At 31.7% G+C, this 25,612-nt stretch overlaps 1 protein-coding gene across 1 annotated transcript in view; it reads left to right on the top strand.

Annotated features, from left to right (window-relative positions):
• Nucleotides 1-5,493: 5,493 nt before the first annotated feature.
• Nucleotides 5,494-25,612, top strand: part of LOC127706093 (sialin-like) — a 114,346-nt gene continuing 94,227 nt past the window's right edge. Inside the window, exon 1 of the mRNA XM_052210550.1 lies at nt 5,494-5,536. The gene's annotated coding sequence lies outside the window, so the exon portion shown is untranslated. The remainder of the gene's footprint in view (nt 5,537-25,612) is intronic.

The following is a 25,612-nucleotide window of genomic DNA, read 5'->3' as shown; positions in this document are numbered from 1 at the left end:
TTGGTTTAATAGCTTCCTTGTGAGCAGCAATCCTCTATCAAAGAAATCATGATAGGAAATACAAACCCGGGAATGATCGAAAAGGATGAGCTTCAAGAGAAATAATTGTGCTAATTCATCAAATATATATGATATCACTGTTTATTATTTTATTTTGCTATATTTCAGCTTTTCGCGAACATGTTTTTTTTTATTTTCTAACAAATCAATCAAAAGTACTGTCAACGATCATTGCTATCATCAATTGACACAATTTCCCATGTTTTTAAATGTTTCAAGCTTTTGTTTTGTTTCTTTAGGTGTAAAAATTTGAAAAGTATTTATCATATCCAAACACGGTTGATTCTATCAAAATATCAATACATATTTACCAATTAAATATCGTTTATTCCTTCAACAACAGAAAGACCATTTAAGCGACAGCGTTGTAGCGGAAACAGATATTTGCACTGAAAGAACAATTCCCATTTCTCCACAAATACATTAAACTTAAGCTTTGCATACTTCTTTAGTTAAATGTCACAACAGTCTGCTCCGGGAAAGCTTGTATTTTTATTCAACAACAATATTGCAAATGCTATTAACTGATTTCTTCACAATACAGCAGTGTCATTTGCTAGCTGAATTATCTTTAAAGTATGGGTTTTTCCATCTATCCAGATAGCATAAACATATATTAAACATTCGTGTTTAGTGCCTGAATGCTTGTTGGTTGTAGTCACATTTATCATAATGGCATGAATTGAACAAGTCGCCGAGAACTTGATATATTCGTTATTGACAGATGAACCATCAGAGTAGGGTGAATTGTAACACAATACACATTTGATTATCAATTAGAAATTGGTTCTGTCTGTACATTCTGTCGCATAATATTAAATAAACTGAGTGTGTGGTTTTATTCATATTTTGATCAATCATTGTCATATTGTTTTGTTCTGTCAAGAGATAGTACCAAGCGTAATTACAATTCCAAGTATGTAGATTGAATGCATTTTTTCGGGTATTTTAGCCACACACAGAACCCTTTTTATTTATGTTTTGTCTTGCTTCATGTGCATTCTATTGACTACGATTAAAACAATAAACGTAGAAATGCATCTGATTATGTCTGAGTTGTGTCTCTTTGTGTGATTACCATCACAATGATAAAAACGTAAATCATAATAATGAAAAATCACATACATTTCCGTCCTCACACCAACGTCTGGCCTTAAGACATTTTAACAAAACACAAACACGAACTTTTCTTGTTAATATCCAAGTATACATGCTCAACTCGAAAACAAATTCTATTTTCACTAACATTGGAAAACTGAAGTGTAATATTAAGATAACAGATATTGGAAACCCTTATCATTATTTAACTAAATTTCAATTGATTTAAATTCAAGCTTTAAGTATTTAGCTCTTTTGAGATGTATACGTTTCCTTGCGTTCAGTTTACATTTTTTTTGTTCAAAAATTGTTCATTTTATTATAAAACAATACGTTTTGTAACTAAAATATATAGATCCACATCTTAGGGCTTAAGATCTTTGAATGAAAAATCGGACGTATGCATAAACTGTATTGGTAAATCTTAAAACACAAACATATGAGGTGTATTAAAAGGAACTTTTAAGACAGACAGAAAATGCCGAGCAGAAATCATTTGATTATTTAAATACATATACGTTTTATTTAATAACAAAACAAACGATGTCGATATAAACTCATAACACAAAATCGGTACACGCAGAGTATTAAACTCGCCCAAAGCAAAGGAATAGCGATTTGGTTGCTGTTCCCCTTCTTAAAGTCACAGTAAGGGTTTTGATACGGATCAGCAAATGTATGAAATTGAAATATAACTGTTTTTAGTATGTTTTATTAAATGTCGTTTTAATATTTATATTCAATGATGTCATGCTGTTTTGTTTGTTATCTTTCATTATTTCCTTTTTATTTAATTTTTGATGATTTTGTCGAATTTCATTACAATTTGTGTTTTACTTAATGTAAATCATCTTTCTGACATTTTCAGTGAGGTGTCTTCCTTTATAAAATATAACACGGAAGGTAAATTACATAAGTTTATATTATAGTTCATTAATGAAATCTCTCATAGCATTTATTGCATGCTTAATTGCTTCGACAAAAAATTATTTAGAATTGTATTTCAGCACACAAAAATCACGTGACTAATACTTATGCTACTTTTTCAAATAAAACGGTTAAAAACTGAAATGAGCAATACAAGTATATACCGTATCTGTTCAAAGTAATTAAAACTTAGTTGTGTTCCAACACGCTATAGAGATTTAACATTGTACTACGGAAACAATGTCATCTTTACAAAATTCAAGATTATATTAAATATGAAGAAAAAGGGTTAACATGGAAGACACTAAATGGACTGCTTCGTAATTGCAATAAAAATAGACAATTCAAGTAGCCTTGGTGATATTATAAAGGGTTTATTTTCTATTGGTTGATAAAAGTGGCTCCTGGTAACACTTGGATGATCCAGACAATCAGCTTCAAAATGACATTTCAATAACAATATTCTTGATTTTTTGACTAAAATTTTCAGTCATAAGAACATATATACATATAGGTTGCATTTCTGTAAATATAGACAATGTAATTTCCTACAGAATGCCCTTTTACGGCTAAATTTGTACCACTTGTACTATGAAGTTTCGAAAAACGTTATATCATAGAATATAAAGCTCATATACACTACTAAATTTCAAAGGTCAAAATGTAGGGCTGATCGGCATATTTTCAACATTATTATGCCACAAACCTGTAAGAGTTTAAAAAATTGAAAACAACACGTTTAATAATTTCATGCGTCCGAAGCGCTTTTCTGGATTTACCTTCATCAGGAACGCTCAATGCCAGACATTTGAAATCCGAGTGATGTATAAGTACCGAAACAGTTGAAGAGCTATATAACAAAAATACCTAAAACAAATAGCCAAATTCATCTAAGGTCAACTTTGCCTGAGGGAGTTGAAACCTTAGTTTCTTTATAATTTCAAAATTTATAAACGGACAATTTTAGAAAAGTTTGTTATAAATCATGTCAGTACCGAAGTACTGACTACCGAGCTGATGATACCCTCGAGGACTGATAGTCCACCAGCAGAGGTATCGACCCAGTGATGTAAAAAATTGAAAACAACACGTTTAATAATTTCATGCGTCCGAAGCGCTTTTCTGTAAAAGTAGACTACAATTCTGTACTATTCTGTACTATTCTGTACAATTCTGTACTACACATACCTTCACATTAAGTCTTTCTCGGAATTAGATTGAAACGCTTTTTATGTTTATTTATACTGGTAACATTCCCAAGTTATGTCTCTATGAACTAAAAAATAGAGATCAAATATGGAAACCAGTACGTAAACAAAACACAATATCTAAGAATATTAATTCTCCCACAAAGTGGCGTGGTATTCAAAACTAATTAAGTATAATATATTATAGATGTGCTATCAAGTTTACAATTGTACAATATAAATAAAAACTAATTGCGAAAAGTAAGGTACCGGAAAAAATAACTGAGTAGGACATGAACGGACCACACCATCTTGCAGCACCTGGCAACAAAGACGAAACAGTATTGGATACCTGACAATAGATAAAGGATCGTATATGTTTTTCATCTTTTAGACTTATTCATACCCGAAAAAACGATGCAAATGAAAATAAAAACAATAACTTGAACAGATACGAGAAATGGTGTGAGCAACAACCCTCTATCAAGGAAATCATGATAAGAAATACAAGCCCGGGAATATCGTATCAATTGGGAGATATATACTGCGTTTGCAGGCGCTGCTGGAATGTTGCTACATAGAAATAGAAAAATCACAATTGGGAAGCTGAAATCATCTCTTTTGTCGTAAAGGTTTGTTTTCAACCGACCCTCATTGTCAATTCCGAGATGTAAGTCAAGATATGAGGCAGACTTAACTGTATCTGTTGTATCCGTTATCTCTAGTTCGATGGGATGGATGCGTTCAACATAGTCACCAAATTATTTAGTGAGAGAACATCATCTATATAGCGGAAAATAAAGTTAAAGGATATTGCTAACTTCTTATCTTTCTTCCTTAGACGATCCTGTATGAAGTCAGCCTCATATTAATACGTCGGCAAGAAGAGAGACACAATTGGTTCCCATTGGAATACCGACAGTCTGTTGAAAAACACGTCCTTAAAACGTAACAAATATGTTGTCAATCAACATGATCAATATATTAGGCTATATCTATACTGAATGATTTTGCCTTGCAAATAGCGACCAACGACAACCACATGTTATAAAGTTATTAGAAAGAAACATAAATCACGAGGCAGCGTATAAGAAATTCGTGCAACAACATAAAAAAAAACACAAAAAATACATACTGTAAAAATCAGTTGGTGAAGGATTGAATTATTGGTTTGGTATCATAAATCAAATAAAAAGCAAACATTATACACAAAGTGCCGATCTGTTAGAAATTGGGTTTAATGAACAGAAGTCAAAATCCCAATAGCTACAATTAAAAAGACATAATTAAATATCTTCACCGAATGTTTTGGTTAAGATGGCAAAATCAATTGGATAAAATCCTGATGAAAGTCATGTTTAAAATTACGTAATTTGGATGCTTTAATGTTTATATATGAAACGGCAGAAAAAGGTAATTTTTGATTATCATTTGCTCCCATTTTTTTTTTAAGGGGAAATATGTTTCTTTTGTGAATGCAATAAGTACCATTGACAAAGCAACGAGATCAAGTTTTTATCAAGTTATCCAAGATAAGCGAAAGGGACCCTGCAAAGTGCGTTGAACCTCACCACACTTTGTTATTTGAATGTTAAATGTCAGCAGCCTGTTGTTAGGTGGTTGTCATATTTTTTTACTGTTAACTATCTATACGTGTAAGCTTAAATTAGTCCATTTGCTTTCTCGTTTAAACTAGTTTTAAATTGTCCATGCCTTGACTTTAATATCTTATTTACTTAAGAGTTAACTTTTTTTTCATTGTTGAAATAACAGTTTCCAGCAGTTTTTTAAAGCCACATCATTTGTTGTCTTTTTTTTTTTTTTTTTTTTTTTTTTTTTTTTGCATAGTCGTCTAATTGACAATTATACCCATTTTCCCTTTGTTTACATTAGTTGTTAGCAAATTTTCCTAAGTTTACTTTATAATGACTCAGCTGGATTAATGCATGCAAAACACATTTCACATCGATAATAATCATGTTCCCCATCAATGAATTAAACTGGCTCATTAAATTAATTTTGTACAAAATTATTCTAACCATAAAAAAAGTCATAGAAAGTATGACAGAAACTGTATCTTTTAAATGTTTACATACAGTCGAATACACATGTTATGTAATATTCATGTCTGCTCACTCGAGCGTTCTTTATATTGAAATTGTAAACAACAATTTTGAACGATAAAAGTAAGATACATATTATTTTCATTTCATGTGTTCAACAAAAGTTCAAATACCTGTTGAATAATACATTTCCGACCTAAGGTAATTTTATATTATATTGTATTGTATCTTTTTATCATGTTTATATCATTATATTTTTATTTCTAAAATACTGTTAAAATACTGTTAATTCAGAAGTTATTGCTATGATTTAAATTATATGAAACAAGCAACAGTATGATGTTCGCAAGAATAAAACTCAAATCAATCTTCTCAATAGTAATTTTCTTCATACTTTTTTTTTTTAAATTGCAAAACTAATATATCGAGGTTTTGCCTGTAATCAGTGCTTCGCAATAAACCATGCAAAGTCAAATGCCTGTACCAAGTCAGGAATATGACAGTTGTTTTTCATTCGTTTGATGTGTTTGATCATTTGAATTTGCTATTTGATTAGGGACTTTCCGTTTTGAATTTTCCTTAGAGTTGGGTATTTTTGTGATTTTACTTCTCAGTGATTGGAGGCGCTTTGTTGTCCCTTGTTATCAAGATACTAAGTGCAGGTATGTAACACACACATGTTACTATATACATATATATATATATATATAGTATAGTAACAAGTCGCAATTGAAAACAACGTTCAAACCTATGATTGCGTTAGATAAAAACCGCAATTTTTATACGTGTGCATGTAAAACAAATTTCTTGATAGAGGGGTCTAAATACAGCACAAACAACATTTTGCCATCTTAACAACAAATGTTGTTTGTGCTGTATTTAGACCTCTATATAGTATAGAAATATACTATTATATTGCTAATGTAAAACATGTTAATTATAATTATACTAAGGTGTGTGATACATTATTCTGTCGCTGTGGTGTTTATGAGCAAAATAGTCATTGTTTTCTTAAATGTCTCTTGGTTATATTGCTTCCCGTTTATTCATATATTTCATTTTTCAATCGTTTATGAGTGTAATTTCATAAATGAACATTTTATGTTTTCAACGGTTTTACTTTGAAGATGTTGTTAATAAGAATTGGCAATACAATTTTTGATTCTGCAAAGTCATTCCGCAGAATAGAAGCATAGGGGAAATACTGGTAAGTGTTATTCCAGTTCCTTTAATGAAAGTGTTAAGACTACATCTGTGTAAAATGAATGATATGGGAAAGATAAGAATTAATTATCTAGCAGGATTAAAATGTTTGACAAAAAGAATTAAAATGTAAATTGCAAGTTGAAGTTTGATCCGATTAACTTTATTTAATACAAAGACAGTTTGATGATGATGTGGTATTTATTTGCATCACTTATGATCAAGCTTTAAAAAAATGACTGATTATATAAATAAAAAAAAAAACATGTGATACGACTTAAAAAATTAGAAAGTCCTTATGGTAAAAAGAGACACAAGTATAAACTGCAAATGTCGTTTACGTTTTTGAGAGGTAAAAAGTTAATTAAACAAAATTTAAAATTTTCAGTACAGAATAACATTGTTTGACGATTGATTCTAGGAGAATAATCTAAATAAAATATAAGACTAACGTCACAGAAATGGGTAAACGATATGTAAATTCCACAATCCTCATAGAAAACGATTGATCTTGCACAAACTGTACATCTACCACACATTGGTTTACATGCACTGTTAGTTTATTCCTTCTTTAAAATTATCGACCACAGTTTTTCGAATAGAATCTTTACTTTGTTACGTCATAAATCACCTTGGATTTCACATAGGTACTTATTGATGGTGTTGTTAGTTTTTCACGTCTTAGTTTACATTAAACCAACATAGAAGAATTCCAATGATTATTTATTTTTTGTACATTTGTCATAAAAACAACTTTATAGGAAATCTTAGATTTCGAGAAGTGTTCATGTTTTAAAAGTAAACGACAAAACAATGATTTTTTTTAGACTGATTTTCTTACGAAAACAATATGCTTTCACAAAAGAGATCAGACAATCCTTACTAACATACTAACATGATAATATTGAAATAAAAGCGTGGAAATCACTATTATACAAACTTGTTAGTAAAAGTAATCTTATTAATGTTGTTATAAAATCTTTGAATATTGTTTACATTGGCACAACTATCAATTTTGTAATCAACAAATTAAAACATAACTAAATTTTGTATTTTATTCAAATTTTATTTTTATGTATAAATACACATCCACATTTATTTTCTATATAGAGAATGCTTTAGTTGTATACGACATCATACATATTGATTAACTACCCTATATCCTGCCGAAATTTTTGTTTATCATTGCACAAGTCATGTCTTCTTTGACTATCCATGGCGTTAAAACCCTCAATATCTGGGATGTGTTTTGTTTGCCCAAGTCCTTAGCCAGGTACCTGTTGTTCAGTGGTTGTCGTTTGTTAATATTGTTCATAAGTGTATCTCGTTTCTCGTTTTTTATATATATTAGGCGTTTGATTTTTCTGTTTGAATAGGTTTTGCAATAGTCATGTTGGTGCCCTTTATAGCTTGCTGTTTCGGTGTGAGCCAAGACTCTGTGCTGAAGGCCGTACTTTAACCTATAATGGTTTTCCTTTTCACTAATTGTGACTTGGATGAAGGGTTGTCTCATTGACACTCATACCTCATCTTCTTATATCTAATATATAATGCAGTGACTTATTTAGGCAATAGACAAATGAAGGTAACAAACACAATCCGAGGGAATCCCGAGAACTTCAACAAGGAACTTGATCGATTGCATCAACAGAATGAGCGTCTCCTGCTCTGCTTTCGTCGACATTTATGCAAATTCAGACTCAATCAAAGTGTGTCAATCAGTAAGATTACATATCAGATGACTATACTGTTACATCTAAAGATCTTTGACAGATCAGATCAAGTTGTTAAAGGATTGAAAATGCCACAACGTTTCTGGCAAACAAGCCGTTATTATAATTAGTAAAATCTGGTAAGTTATATACCTGACAAAGGGAAGACTTCGTATCATATGTTTTTTTTTCCGTCTGTTTATCATAATAGAATATCGTCATTTTACAATTTGTGTCTTTCAAACAGGTTTGGATAATTTTGTTTTTTCGTTTACTTATTGCTTCGAACCAAAATGTTTTTCAGTGCAGAACCCTGAACTGAAAACGCAAAAGAAACAAAACAAAATCGTGTATCATATTTCTATGACTTTATAGTTGTGAATTTTATTTTTCATCATAACATTTACTCATGTAAACCAAATGTATCCTTTTAATATTCATTTTTTTCCTACAGCTGCTTAATACGGATGTACAAATCATCACACGTTTTTTTATCTATTTTACTATTTCATCTATTGCTATGCAACTGTACTTTTTATGAGGATCAAAGTAATCTATTACTTAGATTACCCTTGTTTATGCTACTTTTCTCTTCATTTATACATTTTATTTTTCATTTGATTCGCATGCACTTTGCCAATAAATGTAAATACAAAAACATGATAAATGAACAGTGTAAAAGTTTTCATGGTATAAATATAAATTGATAGTACAATATTTGATTCTACGCATAAATTTCTAGCCACTCGAATTCGAAGTATTTACAGCTGGTTATTGTATGTTCAATTCCAATTCCTTAGTGGAAGTGTAAAATTGCATTTGTGTAAAATTAAAATAAAATGAAAAGATAAAGATTAACTGGTTTATCGGGAGTACGATGCTTTATCAAATGGATTATATTGAAAGTACAAACTTTAAGGCAAAGTTCGAATCATAGATTAAGCCTCGTTTTTGTCATGCAATTCAAAACCTTAGCGTAAAGAGTTGAAAAAAGGAGGATACACAATAATAAGGGTGCACACACATGATAATTCTACTTTCCAACATTTTCATTTCTTCAATGTTTTCTTTCTTTTTGATTTGAATGTAATGGTCTGCACTGGAATGCATTTTGTACGATATAAAAATTCTCACATTAGATCGCTTATACTTGATTTCGAGATACCATTATATAATAACGATCTTGTATTGGGAATATAAACAAGAGAAACAAAAAGACATTTGATACGATCTCATTTTTCCGTTCTATATACATTGACTTGTTAGTAAGAATTCTAATAAAAAGGAGGAATGGTATCCATGTCTACAAATGTACAAACAGTTTCCTTTTTTTCATGGTTTTACTTGTTATCACACTCTAAAGCAAAAGATATATAAGCATAAATGTTAAACCGTGATGACTGGTAAACATTTTTGAGCTTTACAATGTACACATAACTATAAATTAATAAATTATAACAAATGGGATTAAATATAGAAAAAAGGAATCCATTCACATATGTCAGCAATCTAAGATCAGTTTTGACGTTTCTTGAAAGATATATATGCATTCCACATGAAAAAAAGATTTACAAAAAAAAAAATACCAGACATACTAGACTCCACCTGACCTTAGGATATTTTACTACTATTCGATTTACACCAGCAATGTTTTTATCGTAATTCTGGACTACTTTTAGGGAAACATGAAAAAAGATAATAAAGAGATAAATATCAAGGATGCGGAGATCAATTCTTATGATGGAGAAGATACGGATGTTGAGAAAAAAGAAAAAGAAAAGGATAACAATGTAGATCATGGTTGGGCTTGGGTAGTTGTTGCAGGTATGACTGACATATTTTTATCACAACACGTTACTATGACTATTGCAGCATATTTGTGTTTGAATTATATAACAGGTCAAATACATCAAAACTCGAACCAATAAAAAATAATCACGTCATAGTGTCATGCTAAAAATGTGTTTGATAGTAAGTTAATAATTAACTTGAAGAAATATGAAAATTTGAAACCATTCAATATTATACTAATTTTTATCTATAAAAATCATGATAGGTGTATTTCCCATTTATTTGCAATGCTGTAAAAATACATTCGTGTATAAGGACAAAAATGAGAAAGTTAACTGCCACGTCCGCTCTGTGTTTTTGTTTGGTGTATTTCTACTGTTTCATCTGATGAGTTAAGCCTTTTTCAACTGATTTTTATAGTTTGTTCTTATGTTGTACTATTACACCACTGTCCCAGGTTAGGGGGAAGGTTGGGATCCTGCTAACATTTTTAACCCCGCCACATTCTGTATGAATGTGCCTGTCCCAAGTCAGGAGCCTGTAATTCATTGGTTGTTGTTTGTTAAAGTGTTACATATTTGTTTTTCGTCCATTTTTTGTACATAAAATAGGCCGTTAGTTTTCTCGTTTTAATTGTTTTACATTTGTCATTTCGGGACCTTTTATAGCTGACTATGCAGTATGGGCTTTGCTCATTGTTGAAGACCGTACGGTAATCTATAGTTGTTAATTTCTTTGTCATTTTGTCTCTTGTGGAGAGTCGTCTCATTGGCAATCATACCATATCTTCTTTTTTATAATGTACATCCGGCTTAAATGAGTTAAAGCTTAAATTGTGTCTTTAAAGGATTTATTCAAATTGAACAAATAAATGTTAAATGTTATGATGATAAACATAACAAAAATTCAAACCGGAACGTTTTTGATACGAAGCAAAATGTTTGAATAAATTAAATATCATTATACCTTTTTTCGAGATCAAAATTTTACAATGACGATATTGAAGTTGTCTTTTTTAAGTATAAGGACAAAAACTAAAAAGAAATATTATAATAGCAGTTCCTTTTTGTAGAAAATAATACGTTACTTTTTGTGAGGTTGATATATTCGTGTGACGCGCAGTTTATATTTCGGTTGTGGTGTCCTGGTGTGCTGTCGTAAATCAAGAGAAATATATATGTGGTATACATCAATAAGACAGCAACCTGACGACACGGATATTCAAATAATATATACAGGTTAAAGTGTCATGATCTGATAACTATAATCATTAACATACCTTTGGGAAACGGTAGTTTATTCTTGAACTTTTGATTTTCACGTTTAATAAGGGACTTTCCGCCTTAAATTGTCATTGGAGTTCGGTATTTTTTGTTATTTTACTTTTTAACGATGTTAAAATTTCGCATATCGAAACATTCTTGTAGACAAACAGTCACCAAATTAGCTTCAAATTATATCATTTGGTAAGACAAATCACTTCATTACAAATTTATCAGATGTATGCTACAATTTTATCAAATAGTATGTGCGTTTCATTTGACATATTAGAACAAGGAATTCAAAGAAGAATTGTGCCATGTTTTTTTGTTTTTTTGTTTGTTTGTTTTTATTTGTTTTCTTTTTTATTATCATTTTAGCGGCCACGGCAAGTTTTTGTGTGTTTGCTTCCTCGTTGAGAGGTTTTGGTATTTTCTTTAATGGTTTTATTGACAAGTTCGATTCCAGTTCATCTTTAACCTCATCCATAACTGGTCTTCTGCATGCAACTTATAGTATTTCAAGTAAGTATACATATTCAAAATCGTCATAACAGTATTTCATCTCCATTTTCAAGTAGAGATATATAAATATATAATTTATTGTTGCTTTAAATATTTAACTGTTCTAGATACTGAACGATTCTAAAAAAAAAGTCCAAAATTGTATTTGTACATATCCATTTCTGTGAAAAGTAGAATAACAAAAATATCGAACTCCGAGGAATATTCCTGACTTGGTAAAGGCATTTTCTTAAGTAGAAATTGATGGATTAAACCTGGTTTATATTTACAACAATATGAACAATGTGTGAACAAAACAAACAGACAGAATAGGTAAAAAGGTCAAAAATAGTGGTTAAGTAGTAGCCATTGTGTAATAATCTTAATCACAATAAAAACATACAAAAACGTCAACAAAGAAAAACATAAAGTCATATAGATAAAGCACATAAGAAAACACGACAAGAATACAAAACCTAACATATCACAATAACACAATGACGGGATGTATAAGTACCGAGCCACGTCAAAGGGATCTTATCAAAAATAGACTATACAGTAAAGATAATAATTTACAAAGACAAATAAAAGAACACGTTTACACGTAATTAAGATGCTTAGCAATGTTAGTACCTACAAAATATACTCCAAGACTGTCGTGTTTATTCGAAAACTATCTGTGTAAAAATTTGTTTTCATTGTTTCTCCTTCCTTCTTCCTTAATTTTGTTTGTTTGTTTATGCTGGCGTATTGCACAAAACAAATTGAACAAGCAGCTGGTTTACAATACACACAGCAGTAACCAACATCAAAACATACAACGTATGTTTACATGATAAATCACAGTTTAAGAATATGGGAGAAGAAGGATGTTCATTTGATATGTAGAATTGGTTCTTTCAAACCATCACTGATTTGTATCTGTCTTCATAATTTCAAATCTAAAATAAGTAATCATTCCTCACAATAAAATTATACCCTGGTCTAAAGTTTTTATGATTAGGTGTTTATAGATATAAGAAAATGTGGTATGAGTGCTAATGGGACAACTCTCCATCAAAGTCCACAATTTGTAAAAAAAAATATTATAGGTCAAAGTACAACCTTCAACACGAAGCCTTGGCTAACACCGAACAGCAGGCCTACAACCCATAGTTTCCAAATGATACAGTGCTGAGAAAATGAAAATGAACAGAAAAGCATGGAGTAAAGAATATGTCATTGCTTTCTCAAGATTATCAATGCTACTTTTTATGAATCTAATGAAGCAAGAATTCTAGTCGTGAAGTTGTTCAAATGATAAAATCAGTAGGTTGTCCGTTATGGAATATCTGTGTCAAAGATAACAATGAATATGTTCCAATTGTCGTAGCCAGTATTTTGTTCTGTTTCTGAATAGTGAAATCGAATAAGAATTAACACACACTTTCGACCTACTATGAGTAACACGACAATTCCCATATTTAGAGAAAAAAAATGATTATCCTTCCGGAGCACCTGCTATTATCCTAGTAAGCAGAAGTGTTCGTGTTGCTCAGTCTTCAACACAGCGGAAAAATTAAGCCCCCGGAGGCGGACTTCAGCTGGCCTCTACACAATATGTGTACTACCCTGAAGATTTAAATCTTGACATATTGTATAAACAACTGTTTGGTCGGGTTGTTTTCTCTATGACACATTCCTTATGTCCTTTCTCTATTTTAAATAGTGAATGAATGTGTTGCCTTAACTTTCTGTAGAAAAGATAAAATCAAACTGTTTTTATCTTAAGTCATGTAAATCGAGGTTGCTATGGTGCTACCTTACATGTATGTATATAACAAACAAAAAATATATTTTCAGCATTGCCAGTGCTTACAATTGGTCTTCGGTATTTATCAACCAGACAGTGTATTATGATATCGGGTGTTTTATCCAGTGCGGCTTTTATCGGTGGCAGCTTTGCAACCGACACAACAACCTTACTCTTCACAAATGGGGTTTTGACAGGTATTCTATTTTTAAGGTCTCTTTTAATGAAAACATAAATAGTGTGGGAAATCAAATCGGAAAAACAAATAATAACATCAATAACATATTTACAAGCTAAAGTGATAGAACAAAAATTGCACCATAGGTAGTCAGTATTAAGTAAGAAGCAATGTTGCGCTCGGGAGGTTAAAGCTCAAAGACGATATGATGATTATCGAATTACTAACAAAGGGGCAATAATAGAAAAAAATCTAAACAATGCAACAACACAACATGTATAACAGATCCTTGCTTCCAGACAGAATGGATCTGAATTATCAGGGTAACGTGATATACACCCTCTTATTCAATAGCCAGTTGAACAAAAAAAAATTAAAACAAAAATACAAATCAAGGATACAACACGCTATACATCGTGGGATTTATGTACACGTAACACGCTTCTGGCGTGCACACATTATACGTATGGTGTCTTTGATGAGTTTTCACTGACATCAGGAAAACAGCATATGTTTCAGACTACCAAATGAAAATATGCAGATACGAAAAAAATTGCAATTACATTTTTTTGTCTTGTAGTAATTGTTTACGATCAAAATACATCCAATGAAAAATGTAAGGATATCATTTCCAAAAAAAAAATGGTCTTGTTAATAATTGGTTAAGTAGAGTTGTTAGAAGTTCCTGATTTGAACTCATTTGTGGTGTTAAGTTATGTTAATCTTACAAAAAATATAGTATTCTAAATTGTGTTAAGTAGTGTAACAGTACAGGAATTTGTTTATTTGTGAATTGTATAATGAGCGATGTTTTGCCTCAACAATTATTTGTAATACATATAACAGAATCCCCTCCAAACACATGACTAACACACATACACACATACAAACTCTAACACAAATTCAAACGAAAACAAACGAAACTAAAATAAACAAAAAAGGAAGAAAGTATGGTATAGGAAAGACTTCTTCTTTAACAAAAACATGACTATTAATTAAGATAAAATAGTTCAATTCAAAATACTACAAATACTGAATTTCTGTTCCTTACATATTGATTTATAATTTTTAGGTCTTGCGTTTTCATTTTTACATGGACCACTAGCTTATTTGGTCGGCATCTACTTTAATAAACGGCGGAATTTAGCCCAGGCTATAACAATATCCGGTGGTCAGCTAGGAGGCTTACTTTTTCCTCCACTTTATGGATATTTAATCCGAGAGTATGGATTACAGGGTGGGATGCTTCTAACTGGAGGAATTCATCTAAATATCATTGCTTTGGCAATTCTGTTAAGGCCAAAAAGAATCAGCATTATGACGTTAATTCAAAGTAAAATAAACAGTCCGCATTTTAGTACATCAAATATAGCAGAAAGAAAACAGATGATTGAAAAGAATGACGATAAAATGATGGCTTCAAATGGAATGTTCAATGGAATGAAACGAAGTTCAAGTGAAAGTCTGTTGACAAAAGTCTTAAAACACGAGCCCGTTACAAATTATAAACTGTGTAACTCAGATCAACATTTGACCAAACATAACAGAGATCAAATAATAACTGAAAAAAATGTCGATAGTTTTTCACGTTCCAATATACTCAGTTTTGTATGCAATTCATTGCCAATCCTGAATGTTACAAATACGTCGCAAATTGTTATTAAAGGGGAAACCAAACAAACTTGCTGTCGATTTGTAGATGTTAGTTTGATGAAAGCGCCATTCATGTGGATTTATGCGTTGGTTTATTGCTTCGGGAGAATTCCTAATGCATACAACAGTATTTATATTGCACCGCTTGCACACGAAGCAGGCATCAGCGATAGCAGAATTGCAGATCTTGTTTTGCTAATAATGCATGTGATTTTATTGGAATGATCTTATGTGGTTTCGTAGCAGATAGAAAACTTTTGAAAAACTATGTCATTGTCATATTGTCTTTGTGTTTCACTGGTGTGTGTTTGTCTCTCTCGTCATTATGTTCAGCATATTGGCATTTTATACTATTTTCTATTGCGACTGGTATTAGTGCTGGGGGAATATTTGCATTGACGCCAACAGTGGTGGCAGATTTTATGGGAATAGACAATTTTAGATCCGCTATGGGTATTCTAGTTTTATTTCAAGGAGTAAGTTTAACAGCTTCTGGACCATTCCTTGGTAAGTTTATTTAGAATTAAATGTATGCATTTTTTAAAGATTAAAACACAAAAAACAATTACTTGTCAGTCATATCATTGATCATTAATTCAAATAACAAAAAACCTTCCCAATTATGAATCGATCATCGGGTTTCACCGGGATGCAAAATCATATATTTGTAGAGCTGTCTTTTAGCGAAACAAATCTAATATTTTTTTTTGTGGTATGTTAACATTCAAAAGATGTTCATGGACAATGATAATGATAAAACAATTACAATTAAGACAGAAAATTGATAAACTTTAAAATAAAAATAAAGAAAGTAATACAAATTATATAAAGCAATCTGGGTTTTGGCACACAAAACGATTTGACTAGATTGTTAATCATTTCAGATCGACATTCTGTTGAACTAAGTAATTAGTTTTTGCAGGTCCTATAACAGATATATTTAGCAGCTTTATATGCGTCAGTTTTCCTGAAAGAAAGAGCTGTTAATGATGAAATAATATGATAAATGGTCATTCTTGTGTCAGCATTGCATAGTCTATGTAAAAAGTAAAATTAAAATAAAATTAGGACGGAAAATTCAAACGAAACGTCCGTAATCAAATGACAAAATCAACAGCTAAAAACTCACAAGATTAGCGAGAGCTAGAGATTCGAAACTTTGGACATGCACAAACAAGCGACTGGATAAAACATGCTTTGTGAAATCCTAACCGTCCCCGATACCTCCAGACTCTGTGAAATAAACAAACACACTGCCATACTCACAGTGAAAATCAGGGTTTATATTCTACTTCACTTCGTTCATACGAATATAAAACATTTCTAATCTCTCTATAATAAATAACAAACAAATATATAAAGAATTGAGATGGCACACAAACCAATTTTAATTAAGTAATATATGACAATAAATTTCGATAGAGTCCAAAACGGTTGACTTCCTCAATGAACAGTAACATGCATCTGCAAAATAAAAGACAAGATATTAGAAAAATTGGTATCATGTTGCTACATGCAAATTGTTTCAATAATATGCCTGTCGAACTGGTTATTCAGTGTAAATTTATCTCGATAAATGAAAATTCATCTCGATAAATGAAAAAGGCGGGAGAATAACCTTTTATAGTCGAGTAGACCGAACAACTTACAAAAAACAGCGTAAGCAAATACATACGCTGAAGATTCAAAATGAAATAAATATAAAACAGATTGTCCTCTATAAAGTGACATTTATTATTTTCAAATATAACATTCCTTTAATTTATTCTATAGGAAATTGACATTGGTCCAATATTCAGCACCCCTTTATTTTTTATTCATTTGTTTACCTGGTTTTTTTTTTCTTTTTTATTCGTTTTTTCTTTTTTTGTTTGTTTGTTTTTTTTATTTTGTTATCAATTTGTTCTACACTTTTTGCCAATTTTTCTCATTTCTGTGAAATTTATCCAGGATATGTACACATGGATTATCTTTTGCTTACCAAAAGAAAAGAAGAAACCTCATTTAGATAATAACTTGACAAAAAATATAAATGCATTGTAAAGTATGAATTACAATGTATGTCATGATTAGAGAAGAGGACACTGGTTTGATGGTGTTGACAGGTATAGTTATATCTTATATTAAACTGGTTTATTTTGTATTGCAGGATACTTAAAAGACAGGAGTGGAACGTACGTTACATCATTCTATTTCTTGGGTGGATGTGATATACTGTCTGCCTTTATATTTAGTATTGGTCTCGTATATATTAGAAAACTCAAAGAGAAAAGTGTCAGTGAATAAAATTTGAAAAGATTATGTGTACAAAAGACTGACGTAGAACAACGTATGTCATGGATGAATTGTCACGATATCTAACAATCGAAGACATGTGAGATCGGAAATTGATTTTCATTGCAAAATATCGTAGTCATTTGAATTTTGAATAAAGATACAGTAATAACTCGCTAAAAATAATAATTTCTCTTAAAAGATCTATGATGCAAGATTTCGGGCGTGAGTTTTCAAATACAATTAAACAAGCACTGTAACACCTTCATTGTTTTGATAGACACAATAATCTTATATGAAAATATAGAGATGTAGTTTGATTGCGTCTGAGACAACTACATGCATTCACAAAAGTCCAAATGAAGTCGATGAGAAAAACTATAGGCAGTAGTACGGCCTTCAATAATGAGAATATATCGGTTTCAGAAAATCAAACACGATACATATACTTACAATCAATTAATCAATGTCGGTTTAAATTTACTACCTTGACCCAATTAAAAAAAAACACAAAGTGTATCTTGCAATTGGCATACATGTATAACGATTGATTTTTACAAACCTGCTGAAGACTATCGGAACTATTTCTTGGTGTCTTTTACCGTTTGTTTAGTACGTCATATTGTTGTTTCAATGACATTCACCCAACATCGGCCTCTCTTTGTTCATACGATTTTTATTCGAAACTCGTTTGATATGTCAGGACATAAGTTTTGATCATTTTTCTTAAATCTGTTATTTACATGTTACAAGTAAAGGTATCTAGCAGATACATTTTCAGGTCTATTTGCTTATTGTGGAAGTTTTAAGGAAATATAAACTATATTCAAATTTTAACGACGGGTTAAGATATCCAATAGTCATCGTAGGCTACGGCTACTGTTAAATTAAACAGACTCAAGCTGGCAGCCACGTTTAGCAGCCAATCAAGATAGTAGCCACTTTTTTTTCCAGCAGACAATTTTCATGATATGCATTAGAGCCAAAAAAACTGTATAAGATTCAAACGTTCCAAAATCTCAAAGTTCTAGTTAAATGTAATTTCATTTTTGAAATTCGACTTTTTCACGGCTTGTCGTGATTCTCAATAGATGACAGTCTGTTTTAACAACCAATGATGATTGCAGCAACTTTTTTCGGAGGACTCCGTTCGTTAAATAAAAAAATGTACATTAAAATCCTTTCTTTCAGTTCTTTTTCTTGTTTTTTTTTTATACCTTATGATAAAGAAGTACATAGACAATGTAGGAATGAAAAATCAACAACAAAAAAAAAACAAAAAATCTAAGTACAACTACATGTACCATTGTTAATAATTGATTTGAGTAAGTTGTGAAGAATCGTGTTATATATAATTCCAACCCTTTTGAACTGAAGAAAAAAGATGTAATTTACGGTAGAAAAAAATAATTCTACATATGCTTTCCGTACACTCGGCTTCCTCAAATATCCGTTATTTCAGTTGAAACCATTTTCAGTATCTATTTCTGTATATATGAAACAAAAACATTTCGATATACATTTAATGTTCATGTCTTTATCTTTTTTTAAGTGAACAAGTATTTTCTATAAAAATCCTACGTGGACTATTTTGTACGGCATGCCACATTACCAATGCATTAATTTAAACTGACATTTTCCTTGTAAAATGTGCCAGTACAAATAATTGACATTTAACTAAAACTGTGGTGGCCAGACAGGCTCCGATCACAACAAAATATTTAAGCGGGGAATAGCCTGGGTCAATACCTTTGAAATGAGCTAAGACCGATTCTAAACTTTGCCGTAGGGATATGCCGAGGAGTATCGAATGTTTGGTTGATATGGAAAATATGATAAGGGGCAACTCTAAACCTCTGTGGTGGCTAGACGGACCCGGACCCCGAAAAAAATATTTAGGTGGCGAATAGCATCGGTCAACCCCTTTGAAATGAGCTAGGTATGTACATGTTATCTGGATGTGGATATGTAGATATAGAAAAATATCAGCCCGCTAGCCAGAATATGAAGCTTAATGTCGAGTGAGCGTAGCGAACGAGCCATTTAGCTACATATTCTGTCGAGGGGGCTGATATTTTTCAATATCTATACAATCCACATTCGGATAACATTTTTATCATCTTTCAAAGCAATGTTTTTTATCAAAATTTCCTTTTTCAATAATTTCGCGGGAAATGTTATAACTAGAGTGTCTCTGTTATTACTAGGCAACACACGTCATCAAAATATTAAACCGCGGATACACCTGGTGGCCAAAATACGCAGGGTAAAATATTCCCATTAACTAGAGGAAGAAAAATGTTTCGTGTACATGATAATGCATATATAAGAGTAAAATATTTGAAGATGATACAAAAAAAAAAAGAAATATTAAAGATTATATTGAAAGATCGTAGTATTTCATATCACCAGAAGAAGAAATTTCTACTCGCTGACTGCTGAACAGCATACGTTTCATAAACAAATTCCAGAAACGCATCAAAACGCTGTTTGTTTTCAAGACTAAAAGTACACATATATATTTAAGTAGTCGTAATTCGTAAAGGAGAAGTTAATTTGAGAAAGACAGATGTTGGTAAATTGTCCTTCTTGTATGTAAATACCTCGACATCTCGCACCTTGTAACCGCCATTTGTACGTGAGAAGACAAGGAAGGTAGGTGTTATTTTTGTAACGACTACCCCACCAAATTGCATTGGGACGGTTTTCTGGTTCAGGTTATGGGGTACCATTTCCTATAAGTGCTTTGCCAAATGTTATCATTGAGGAAAACATATTTGGTTCAAACATGTCAAACTTTTCCGTCAGATATTTTCTTCTGTATTGACAAACACCAGAACCAGATCACCTGGATTTTTGAAATATTATACAAAATTGCTTCGCTGCATTCTGTTTGTTATTGTACATTGATATATCATTCTTTTGATGAATTGGAGTTAAAATGACAAGGTACATCATGTTTATGATTTTTGAAAAAAATTATGCTTTCAGTGTATTCAACTAGGTAGCTCAGGGGTCAGAGCATCTCTTTATGAGAAGTTCTTAGGTTCAAATCCTAACTTAGTTACACTGAAACAGTAAATATTATAAATGGAATCTTAACATGTTTTACATGTATTAATCATTTAATATTTTGCCCTCTTCAGTCTATTTCATGTGAATTATCAATGTACATACACAGATATAGCCAATATATATGATTTTCAGTTGAAAAAAAGTAGTCCCGGCAGAACTTATCAAGACTGCCGTCGACACCATTTTATCAACATCTCGTTTTAGAATGTAGAGTAATTTTAGGAAAAAAGAAATGGTTCATTGTAAAATATGTACTGCAAGTGTAATTTATTTTATTAAAAGAATGTATTTGGTGACTTATCACCATTCCAATACAAGGCAATATGTTGGAAGAATTTGTTGATAAGTCCTGCTCACTTGATAATGTCTCCTCACTTGTACGCGCTAATTGGATACGAGTTTTACAGATATGTTGAGGAAGCTGATATAGCGGTAGGGAAGGATGATAAGGTTCAAAACCTTTCCGTAGGGACTACCCGAGGAGTGCGCAAATAAGTGTGGTTAATATAAAAAGTACGTTTAGAGTCACATTTGAACCCTTGTGTTGGCCAGACGGGCCCAGATCCCTGAAAAATATTTAAGCGGGAAATAATCTGGGTCAATTCAATTCAAATGTAATAGGTTCGGTTCGGAACTTTGCTTTAGGGATTATGCCGAGTAGTACCGAATGTGTGGTCTAAAAAATACGACAAGGGGCAACTTTGAATCTCTGTGGTGACCATACGGGCCCGGATTCCAGAAAAAATATTTGTGTTACGAATAGCCCCAATCAACACCTTTGAAATGAGCTAGGTCTGATTCGGGACCTTCATGGACCTTCATTTTCGTCTTAAATTAGAGACGTTCGGACAATAGTAAATCTAAAAGTTGAAAGTAAGTTGGAAGAGGGTCCTTCCGCTTGCTTTTTAATTCTTTTTCCTTATTCTATATATTTTTTTTTACTAATTCTACACGTTTTGCCTATTGACTTTGTTGTGAAAACCCCCATTTAGACCTTCATTGAACATGTATATATGTATTATCTCCTGTTTAACCAAAGGCAATACATCACTTAGAATATTATTAATCGAACAAGATTATAAATCATTATATTTATAATGCATTAGTCACGTAATTATGTAGAGAAAAACAAAGGACATGGGTTACACAATTAAAATCTGTACAAAGCATGCACAGTAACATAACACCAGAAAACAGAGGAACAGCGCTTTGATTGCTGTTTTTCATCTCACAGTCACAGTAAGGCCTTCAACACAGAACAAAACCAAAAAAATCGCCTCACTTTAAGTTTAAGACGGCCCCAAGTACTGGTTTGAATTCTTTGCAAAATAATTCGGATAAAACTTTGTAAGATATACCATCACCAAAAATGTGACTTATGTGGACTCCGAGGCGTAATTGGTTTGATAAGTTATTTGGGGTGTATTTACGTTTTATTATATTCTCTAATTTTCGGCAGGATACTTAAGAGAAATGTGTGGAACATATGTTACATCGTTCTATTGTTTGGATGGCTGTGATCGTCATTCTGTCTTTAGTTTTACTATTGGTCTCGTATACATGAGGACACTCAAAGAGAAAAAATGTCAATAAATAAACATTGAACTGACTTTCTGTACTTAAGACGGGCGATGAGCAATTTGCATGTATCTTAAATGGATCATCACGTCTTTTTGTTAATAAACACAGACACGTGAGGTATAGAAATGACTCAGATTAAAAAAAAGCCAACATGTCTAAATTTGATTCATGACTAAAAAGAGAGTAAGCTGTTTGTTATATATAAATATCCATGCGGGGGCGTTACAATAAAATTAGTAAAGCACTGTGACATAATTTACTCTCCATGTTTGTTCTAGACAAAATAATCATGTCAATCATATCGGTTCAGATAACAGCAAACATGTACTTTTACTTACAATTAAAAAAGCAAAGTATGTTTCCTACCTTGGCATAATTCATTAAATAACACTAAGTGAATCTGAACAATTACTCATAAAATTGAATAGACTAAAATTGAAGAATTAATATTTTTTTTATTTCTTTTTCTAATATTATTATCATAGTCGGATTGCTATATCATCCGCACATTTCTCACATTGACTTATTTTGTTCAAGCATCGTTCTAAATGTAGGGTCACATTTAAGTTATGGCATTTTTCATACTTAGTCTATCTATTCTCCACATGTTACACTTTACAAGTTCTCATTTCATTGATTAAATATAGAATTAGTAAATGTGATGTTCGCGTGCATGTTACATTATATAGAATTACAAAGACTGGAAGTATGTTCAATGTAAACAAATATTGCAGGGTCTTAGACTTCGAAATATACGACATGAGGTTTGTTTTCTATTTGTATTTTAATTCATAAAGGGCCAAGCACATAGTTACTATGTCTGTCTGTCCATATGTGCCTTGAGCACGACACAAGATAATTTGTGTTTTTCAATCGAATATTTCTAATCTGATGTGTAAACTTTTGGAACGCCACGTTTCGAATTACTCCTTGTTAGCGTCCACCTACTTTTGCGAATGTGTAATGAAAATTGAGATGGGCTTTCACCACAAAAACTAAACACGTCAGACTTAGTCAGTGGTCCTTCTGTGTCAACTTTTTTATTTTGTGAAACATGGGTGGTTAAGGCAGATTAGGAAGCTACCATTTGATTTTTATAAGGGAGGGGGGCAGGATGAGACACGTTGCAAACAAAAAAGGAAGGATGACAATTTATGTAAAAAAAGTCAGGATAAACTAATAGAAAAGGCAGTACCGAATGGAGTGAAAAATAAAAATGCAGGACAGAGATTACAGCTTATAAAGATGCAGAACACAATTTTTCATTCATTAAATTTCTCGACATTATAGGACCAACCAACATTCAATCCATCACTGAATCATTAACGTATATCTGACTTTTTTTATTTCTTATAAAGATAGTTTTATTCGTCTTTCTTTTGGCTATTTAATGAAGTGTTGCTATTTGTCATTTCTCGTTGAATTTCATTTCAAGTATATTTCTCTGTATGTTACCTTTTTTCAATGACAAAGATAATACAGTGAACTGTGATTGCTTTATAAAAGATTGATATGTTTTGTAGGATTTGTTTAAAAACAACATTTTGACATTAACTACGAAATACTTTTTTTTAGTTTTTAACACTTCTCATAAGATACGCTTCCTTTAACAATGCATTAGAGTTGTAGTCATCGGATGTAGGTCATAGCATTCAGGGGGGATTCAGGCGTGGCCGTGGTGGCCGTTAGCCCCCTAAAATTTGCAAAGCATGGGTTGTCCTCAGCTTAAAAGAAGAATATTTCGATAATTTAAATTTTGAAAAATGTTGCTTCGCTCTTCTCGACAAAAATTCAAGTTTACGTCTCTGACCTAAAATCCTGGATCCGCCCCTGCCATTTCCCTCAATGACAATTAATTTTTTTTTAATTTACAGATTCATTAGCCTGGTTCTTGTTTCCTCATTTTGATCGACATGTAACAGAAACTTATTTGTAAAAACACATTTTGCATGCATTATGATCGAATTTAGGGGATTTCGATTAATCTACTCCCAGATTGCATATATACATATACATGTATACATATAAATGATCTGTTCAGAGCAAATATTAATATATATATGGATTTGTTTTACTTTACTCCAAAGCACACACGCACAGATGCCGTGTAGTAATGCCAATATGTTAAAAAGCATCCAATATCAACTTAAACTGGTTGAAAATACTGACTCTGGGTGCAACGGTAAGTTTTTGTTAATAATACAAATATTATAACACGTTATACATGTCGAATTATCATATAAACCAACAATGAAAATTCATCACACCTCCAAAAATTCCACATCAGAAATGATTGCATTTACAGTGATAATTCATCGCATCTATAGTTAAAATGAATCGCATTCAGTAATCAATATTATGGATTCTGCTGCTTTAATTACACTTTTTTAGACTTTAATCTTGTTCTTATACATTAAAAAGATACATTCTAATGAAATTGTGTTAAAAAGTACTTTCAAATCATTTATTTTGTATTTGCAAAATGTAAACAAACGCAATTTTTCCCATCATCCTTTATACTACAATAGACATACTCGCATATGGCAGTGAAAATGAACTAACTGGGTTCGCACTTTATATACACTGTTCTTGTACACATCTATATCCTGCATTGCATTGCATCTTGCTATATAGAGTATCTAGCTTCATCCTGACTAGGCAAGTTTATTCATTCCCGTGATCACCATGCCACGAATTTTCATTTCTTAAACATATTCCTGCCGACTCCAGAATATCAAATGCTCATCCTCTTAATACATATCGATAATTTGTCATATTTCTAAAGAAAAACATTTACTCTCTTTTATATAAACTTTTTGAGGAGTAATTTTGGATTTCATCGGGCTATGACATATATCATTTTGAATCTGACGACCTTTTTAAGGCGTTATTGGTTGTCTAACAGCGACTTTATACTAATATGTTTTTATTTTCATGTGTCGCAAAGTTCTATTTTATATTCCTTGTTGACACCCATCTTAATGTAGCTGAACTAGCAAAGCGTTCGTATTGTATCTTACATACAATCATGGATTCAAGATTGGTTTCTTGGTAACTTACTCAAAACCACTACAAAACATAAAAGATGGAACGGACTTCATTTACGATGAAGTAAAAACCAACACCGGAAATGGATACGACGTTACAACTGGGAAATGTAAAGCCCCAGTCCAGAGACTTTATTTTTTCGCTTGGACACCACTGACACATAGTCAGAAATTTTTTGCAACGGAACTGGAAAAAAACGGGAAAGTT

This window comes from Mytilus californianus, unplaced genomic scaffold (genome assembly GCF_021869535.1).
Source record: "Mytilus californianus isolate M0D057914Y unplaced genomic scaffold, xbMytCali1.0.p SCAF_6, whole genome shotgun sequence".
NCBI classification, from domain to species: domain Eukaryota; kingdom Metazoa; phylum Mollusca; class Bivalvia; order Mytilida; family Mytilidae; genus Mytilus; species Mytilus californianus.
Note: the sequence above shows the minus strand (reverse complement) of the source record. Positions and strands in the feature narration are given on the sequence as shown.